We start from the raw sequence: 8711 nt of genomic DNA, 5'->3' as shown, positions 1-8711 counted from the left end.
GAAGCCTAATATTTATTAGTACAATTTACTTATGCTGGTGTAAATCTTAGTGACACAAATGATATCAATGGTTTTACATCAGCATAACTCCAATGTAGTGACAAAATAATATGGCGCATGGATTTGGATGGCATAGAAATTTTCATACCAAATCAGACCCATGGCTCATCTAGCCAGTATCCTGTCTTGAACTGCGGCCAGTATCAGATGCTTAAGGAGAAGGTACAAAAAATCCCATTGTGGACAATTACGGAATAACTTGCCTGTCAGAGAGGTTTCTTCCTAACTTAATTAATGAGTGGATGTTTTATGTCCTGTTTGCAGAGGTTTTTATTCCTCCTAAAAATGTTGTTCCCCTCTAATATATCTGTGAATGTTCTCATCAATTAAAATGTCCAAGCTTTTTAAAATTTTAGTCTCAATACCTTGTTTCAATGAATTCCACAGGCTAATGTTAATTTGCTGCATTTCAATATTCCTGGATTGACAGACTGAGCCAGGCTGGAGATCCATCTAGGTCATATCCTATCTCTTACCTGTACCAGCTGCTTCAGGTGAAGGTGCAAGAACCCACAGTAAACAGATGTGGTATAATCTACCTCTATGAAGGTCTCATCCTGATCTCTGATAGTTAGAGATTGGCTTAAGGTCTGAAGCATGAGTTTTAGGAAGGGACATTAAACCTATCTTAGCATAAACTATTACAGCTTTGGATATTCTTATCCATACACATGTCTATCCATAAAAATGTTTTGAATCTTGCTTCAATGATATCTTTGGGTAGTGGGTTCTACAATTTGTTTTTGTCACATGAAAGTTTTTTCCATTAATCAGTTCTGAATTTGCCACCTTTTAATTTCAATGATGTCCCTTTGTTCTTGTGTTATGAGAATGGGATATTCTGTTCTCCATATCTGCCTCCTCTAGATCACTCACTATTTAATATGTTATGAGCAGGGTTAATCCTTGTTAGGGGTTGAGTTAAAACCTCATTCAAACTGAGGTGTGAATGTGACCTTCATTTAAGAAAGTTGTAAGAGACAGTTAAGGGGCCTAATCAAGGGTTAATAGTCTGCCCAGAAACTAGCATCATGGGAGGTTCCACTAAGTATTTTGACCAGGTGTGTGAGGGGGGAAGAAACTGAGAACAGACAAGAACAGAGAGGCTGAGGCAAAAAGCAAGGAAGCCAAGAAGTAGCCTGAGAACACAGCTAGACAGAACTTTTGGGTCTGGTGTGGGCTAAAGAGGTTTGGAACTGTAAGATGACAAACTGCTCCTTTTGTGCTCAGTTCCTTCTGCGATCCGAGAAGCAGGACTTTGTACATTCCTTGTAAATAAACCAGATTGCATCAAAGAATACTAGACTCCATCAGCTTCTACTTCCAGCTGGAACATCCTCAGGTCCCCAAACTTTGACTAGCCACTCATGGCCGAAAGGGGCAACAATACTTTTGATTTCTGTAATGATGTTACCCCATTCCTTATTAATCCTATTTTGTTTTTTGATGACCACTGCACAACGGGCAGAGGTTTCGCTTGTGCTATTCACAATGATGCCCAGGTCGAACTCCCAAGCAGTTACAGTTCATTTAGTGCTCAGTATGGTCACATGCAAGTTGCTATTCCATTGTCATTATTGTGCATTTGTCACATTGATTGTTCATCTACTAACGTGCTGGCTTTAACTCTCCCTAAAGTTCTCAGTTATCTTCTCTAGTCTTGACTCACTCCACTAATTTGGTATCATCTCCTAATGTTGCCGCTCAGTGCTCACTCCTTTTACAGCTCCTTAGTAAATATATTAACTCACATCCTAGTACTGTACCAGGAGGCGCTGCACTGCTCGTTTTAATAGGTGTTCTGTTATAGTGTAAGTCACTGGGAAAACACCCAGGATAAAGGTTCAGGAAAAGGCTTCTGGAAATTATGTAGTTGGGGGCAGGGCCGGCTTTAGGAAGTGCGGGGCCCAATTCGAACAGTTTCGACGGGGCCTCAGCAGGGATGACTAAAAAAAAAAAAAAAACCCCACACATGTAAAAAAACATGTGGGGCATGTACTCACTGGGCGGTGCTCCGAGTCTTCGGCGGCACTTCGGCAGCGGGTCCTTCGCTCACTCCAGGTCTTCGGCGGCACTGAAGGACCTGCCGCCGAAGACCCGGAGTGAGCGAAGGACCCGCTGCTGAAGTGCCACCGAAGACCCAGAGTGCCACCAGGGGAGTAAAAGTTTTTTTTTTTTTTTTTTAAAAAGGCGCCTCTAGCCAGGGAAGGGATTCTCACTAGGCGCAGGGCCCTCTTAGGCGTGGGGCCCAATTCGGGGGAATTGGTGGAATAGACCTAAAGCCAGCCCTGGTTGGGGGAACTTGTGGGCAGGAGACTGGGGACAGAAATAACCAGTCAAATATTTTCCAGTTACTAAATAGGGCCGATATGTAAGTTTTATTTGCTTTACACCTCCCTGTATTTATATGGATTGTAAAATCACACTGCCAGAAGGAACAAAGTTTGCAGCTCAAATTCCTCAGGATGACAAAGTGCTAATAACTGTCTTGGGTTTACTGAAGATATATGGCTTTCATTTCAATTTCAAACAGCTCTGATTCTTTACCTTCCCCCCGCCAGTGAAGCTTGATCATTTTCAACAAATCGTTTGCTGAGTCCCAACACTTTCAAGTCCAGACATGACCTTTTCCTAATCACAGGGGAGGAACCTGATTTAATACAATCACACCAGTCAGTCCCAGTTTGGCTGAGTGAAGTTGCTATGAGGGGAATGATGCTTGGTACTTTAATTCCAGTTAATATACAAACAGCCTTTTTGTAAAAGGTGCAATGTTGTTCTGCCAGTTATTTCTCTTTCCCTGCGCAAGATCAGTGTGGCACCTATTAGTTTTCTAGTCAGCACAGTTGGACATTAAAAAGAACAATAAATATTCCTTGTAAATATAAAATGACAACTGCACTGAACGGTGCCCAACATATCAAAATGACTAAAGCTCTGAAGCTCCCACCAGTTCCTTACTTCTACATAGGGCCCAGTTCTGTCACCCTTACTCTGATTTCAATGGGATTCCTTGACAATGTCTACTCAGCGTGAGTAAGTACTATAAACTCTGTAGAATTGTGGGCAGAAGCCACTGGGCTTTACCATTGATTTCAATGGGAACAGGACTAGAACCATTGACATTTGATACAGAAATGTTAATGATAGTGTTTTGAACATTTTTCAGTACTAATGACTTTAATCAACAGTTGGTATTTTACATGTTGTTCCACTTTCTCTCTCTCTCTCTCTCTCACACACACACTTGAAAGGCTATAGGCTGTTATACATAATAACAAGGGGTCTTCTCAGCACCTAGAATCTGGTAGATGCCGTAAGTGCCTTAAACCAGGGGTTCTCAACCCTTTTCCATTTGTGGACACACAAATTTTGAAGGTCCAGGCATGACAAGCTGCCCTTTCCTGGTTACTTTATGTGATCAGTTTGGATCACAGTTCAGTTGATTATAGAATTTAAAATAGGATATTTAAACCAAAACAGTTAAAACCCAAGCAGGGGGATGGATGGCTCTGTGGTTTGAGCATTGGCCTGCTAAATCCAGCATTGTGAGCTCAGTCCTTGAGGGGGCCACTTAGGAATCTGGAGCAAAATCAGTACTTGGTCCTGCTAGTGAAGGGAGGGAGCTGGACTCAATGACTTTTCAGGGTCCCTTCCAGTTCTAGGTGATAGGTTTATCTCTATACATTAAATTACTAAAACCAATTCATATATTAAAAAGACTAGTTAAAGTAGTCAATGGAAACAATAGTACCAAATAACTAAGGTTCCATTCATTAAAAATTAAAATATGGAGAAACTAAAAGTTGATGAGGATTCAGTAGAACACATGGCATAAGGTTCCAGGATCATTATTTGTCATTAAATGAAGCCTTAATTTCTGCCATGGCATACAGAGCAAGACCACAAAGATTTTCTTTAAATTGCCTACTTCTGTCCATTTCCAAGAGCTTCAGTAGTTCATCGTGTCTCTGCTCCATTTTCCAAGTAACAAGAGGTCCAGGGCTCTGGCATCAGGCAGGACAGAGCAACAGTCAAGTAGGCTCAGGCCCTCAGGAAGGGTGGAGCAATAAACAGTCTAAACCTTGGCCAGTTTTGTCCTATGTTGATGGGAGAGGCGAGCCTCGGGGCCAATCCCATCGTCATGATGCAGGTCACCCTGTTCACTGTTGTCGAGACCTGAGCGCTGGGGTAAGTCAGATCTCTTCAAGCGCTGGGTCAGCTGTAGAGGCGAACCCCAGCACATGAAGGTCTGCTCATAGTCCGAGTCAACAAGGGCCGGGATCTGTAGCTCATGTATGCCCACCCTGATTGTGACTTTTGCAGCGGGTTGTCTGCAGGTGTAGGACTCCCCCATGTAGACCTGGCAAAAGCTGCAATCCATTACAGGACTCTCTCATGGCAGACTAGGCCTTGTCCTTCCTCCTACAGGGGAAGACTCAGAACCCATGCAGAAACCTACTGCAGTCCTGGCCAGAAAAACTCCAGAGCAAACCTCTGGAGCCAGGCCAGGATACCCAGGGCTGGGCTCAGAGTGTTGAGCCAATGCCAGAGCAAGGACAGGACCAGCTGGTTAAGCACCAGTGCCTGCCCTCGGAGGGAGAGGCACTGGAGCACTCCGGTCCATCTCCACAACTGCTCACTCACCCTGCCCTCCAAATCCTGTCAGTTCTCCAGTGGAGAAGGATGTGTGGTGGAAAGGTAAATGCCAACATAAAGCAGCAGACCCGTGCTCAACCAAATGGCTTGAAGCATGGGTGGGAGGGAGCTCATATTTCACCCATCCCCAACCATCAGCTCAGATCTCTTGACCAGTAGACCCGGGAAGCAGAGGCCACCAAGTAGATCACCTCCACTCCACCCACACCAGGTCGCCTGGGTCCTGGACCACGAGGAGCATGTCATCAGCTTACACTGACAGGACCAACCACAACTCTGGCCCATGAAGCACCAATCCTGTCGTCTTCTGGTAGAGGAGGCAGGAAGGGCTTGATCAGAGTATACAGCTGGCCTGCAGCAGACACCCTTGGTGTACCCCTTGCCTGGCTGCTCTCGGTTCCAGAGTGGTCCCATTTCTCAAGGGTGGTATTAGAGTCTCCACCCAGGACCAGGCACTCATGAGGATCCAAGGTGCTGAGAAATGCAGACACCTGCAGACAGAAATGCATCGCTCTGGGCCTGGTGTTGGGGCATAGACATTGACCATAGTCAATGTCCGCTCCTCCATGCAGACCTGGATGTGCAGCAGGTGACCTGGCATGATCTCGGTAACCCCCAGCACCTCGGGATGTATGTCAGGGGAGAATAGGGTGGCCACCTAGCTGAATGAGTGCGGAGGTGGCTAAAGTACACTCAGTTCCCCCAACTCCAGAAGGCCAACTGGTCTCAGCGGCTGGATCCATGTGGGTTTCCTGCAGGAAAATCACAAAGTACCCTCCCTCCTGAAGAAAGGAGAGCACTTGGCACCTGCGGAGACCCACCTTACAGCCTTGGGTGTAACACAAAGATTGTGGGCAGCAGTGGGATTAGGAACCCCAGTGGCTAAACCACTAGGGTGCAGCACCTCTCGACCAGGTTCAGGGGCAAAAAGGACAGGGACAGGAAGGGGTGTCAGAGTGTGACAGAGTGCAGGGCCCTGACTCCCATTTCCTGCAATTCACCATGACTCTCAGCCAGACAGTAAAACAGAAGCTTTATTAAACAGGAACACAGTCTAAAACAGAGCTTGTAGGTATGGAAAACAGGACCCCTCAGTTGCGTCTATCTTGGGGGGGTGGGGAGCCCAGACTTAGGTTCTGGGCCTCCCCCATCTCCCCAGACAGCTCCAAACTGACACTCCCTACAGCCATCTCACCCATCCACACACCTCGGCTCATCCTCTAGCCTTTGTCCAGTTTCCAAGGGCAGAAGGTGCCCCCAGCCCCAACCCACTCCTGGGCTCAGGTTATGTGTTGGTCATCAAGTATCATCCCTCAAGTGAAGTCACATCCTTATATCCCTCCACCATCTATTATCAATGCAGACAGTAAACTAGTAAAACTCCCATGCAACATTACCAGGTTAATACTCCCTACTCCATCACATCTCTTCCCCCCTTCGAGACTGAACTGAGCCGGGTCACTCTAACCAGTGACCTGGGGAAGTTCAGACCCGCCCCGGTCTAGGACAACACATCACTTATCACATTGGCACTCTCCTTCACATGGACCCACCTCCATATCGTAATCCTGCAGGTGCAGGCTTCAAGTCAAAAGGTTGGCATTGGCTCCTTTTATCTGGTGTAGCCAGGTCAGAGGAGAGTGATCAGTGTTCACAGTGAAGTGTCGCCCAAATAGATACGGCTGTAGTTTCTTAAGGGCCCATACCATAGCCAGGCATTCCTTCTCGATGGCCGTGTAGCTTTGCTCCCGGAGTAACAACTTCTTGCTCAAGTACACGATGGGATGGTTCTCCCCCTTTTCATCAACCTGTCTGGGGCATCAGTGAATACCATAAAGGGCTTGTCAAAGTCTGGGTTTCCCAGAACTGGCACTAACTGGAGCCCCCTTCAGTGCACAGAGAGCCCTCTAGTACTGCTTGGTCTAGACCACCTTGTTTGGCCTTTCCTTCTTGCACAGCTCAGTGATGGGGGCAGCTATGGACATAAGTGTGGCACAAATCTTCAATAATACCCCACCATCTCAATAAAGCCTTGGACCTGCTTTTTGGTTTGGGGAGCGGGTCAGTCTCTGATCGCCTCCACTTTGGCTGGTTCCGGCTTTAGGCAGCTGCTCCCCACCCGGTGGCCCAGGTAAGATACTTCAGCCGTCTTCACCTTGCACTTCTCAGCTTTTATGGTCAGCCCAGCTTCCTGGAGTTGGTCCAGCACTTGTTTAACCTGGGACACATGGTCCTCCCAAGTCTGGCTAAAGACACAGATGTCATCAATATACGCCACAGAAAAACTCTCCACCCCTCTCAGTAGCTGATCCACCAGGCGCTGGAAGGTAGCAGGCTCTCCCTTGAGGCCGAAAGGCAGGGCCAGGAACTCAGAGCCCCAGAGGGGTGATAAAGGCAGATTTCAGCCTGGCATCTGCATCCAGTGGTGCTTGCCAATAGCTTTTTGTAAGATCCATGGTGGTAAGGTAGTGAGTTCCTCCCAGCTTGTCTAGGAGCTCGTCAGGCCTGGGCATGGGGTAGGGATTGGACATGGTGATGGCATTAAGATTCAGAACCAGATTGACCCATCCTTTTTGGAGACCAGCACCACAGGTGAGGCCCAAGGGCTGGAAGATGGCTGGATCATCCCCAAAGCCAGCATGTCACTGACCTCTCTTTCCAGATCCTGAGTGTTTTCCCTGTGACTCGGAAGGGGGAGCACCCAGGGCCGGTGCAACCATTTAGATGACCTAGGCAGTCGCCAAAGGCGCTAGGGTTTGGGGGGGCAGCATTTTCTTCGGCAGCGACTGTGGCGCCCAGATCTTCAGCCGCCCCGGTCACCGCCGGCATTTAGGCGGAGGGAGCTGGGGCAGGGGAGGGCTGCCTGCAGCAAGTAAGGGGGTGGGGGCGGCATGCAGGGGAACTCTCCACCCCAGCTCACCCCTGCCCCACCTCCTCCCCGAGCACGCCGTGGCTACTTCATTTCTCCTGCCTCCCAGGCTTGCGATGCCTAAGCTGATTGGTGCCGCAAGCCTGGGAGGCGGGAGAAGTCACGGTGTGCTCGGTGAGGAGGGTGGGCAGTGGGGAGCTGCTGCGGGGGCGCCTCAGGGTGGGTGCTCGGGGACAGGGGAGGTTGCAAGGTGGAAGTTTCGCCTAGGGCATGAAACATCCTTGCACTGGCCCTGGGAGCACCTTATAGGAGGATGTGATCCTGTCTCCACCCGGTGGACAGTCAGATTAGTGAGTCCAGGCTGGTTGGAAAACAGCTGTCCGTACAAATACAGCACCCCTCTGATCTCAGCTTGCTGGGCAGGGGTTAGCTCATCAGAGGGGAATAGACCTACTAAAGGGTCATCTCCCTTCTCCTCCCAATGTTCACACTCAGCCAACACCACATTCCCCCTGTCATAATATGCCTTCATTATATTAACTTGGTACACCCTGTGGCGGTGTGCCCAGTTAGACATTCCACCACATAGTTTACCTCATTTAGTTGCTTGACAACCTTGAAAGGGCCTTCCCAGGCAGCTTGTAGTTTGTTTTTTCTCATGGGGTTGAGAACCATCACCTGGTCTCCGGTGGCGTAGGCGCGGGCCTGTGCCATGTGGTCACACCAGACCTTCTGTTTCCTCTGGGCTCTGGCCAGATTCTCCTTGGCCAAGACCATGAGCTCAGCAAGTCTTTCTCGGAAGGTCAAGACATACTCCACCACTGATTCTCCATTGGGAGTGGCCTTCCCTTCCTATTAGTCTCTCCTCAGGTCCAGGGGCCCCCTTATCCTTCTTCCATATAACAGTTCAAAGGCAAAAACCCGGTGGACTCCTGGGGCACTTCCCTGTACACTAACAACAAGTGAGGCAAGTACTTGTCCCAGTCCTGCAGGTGCTAATTCATAAAGGTTTTCAGCATCTTTAGAGTTCCATTGAACCTCTCCACCCGCACATTGGACTGGGGGGTGATATGCTAAGGCCCAGATGTGCCGGACCCCACAAGTCTCTCACAAGCACCAGAGA

This window comes from Mauremys reevesii, linkage group 5 (genome assembly GCF_016161935.1).
Source record: "Mauremys reevesii isolate NIE-2019 linkage group 5, ASM1616193v1, whole genome shotgun sequence".
In the NCBI taxonomy this organism is placed as follows: domain Eukaryota; kingdom Metazoa; phylum Chordata; order Testudines; family Geoemydidae; genus Mauremys; species Mauremys reevesii.
The sequence above is the reverse complement of the archived record's forward strand: the minus strand, read 5'-3'. Positions refer to the sequence as shown.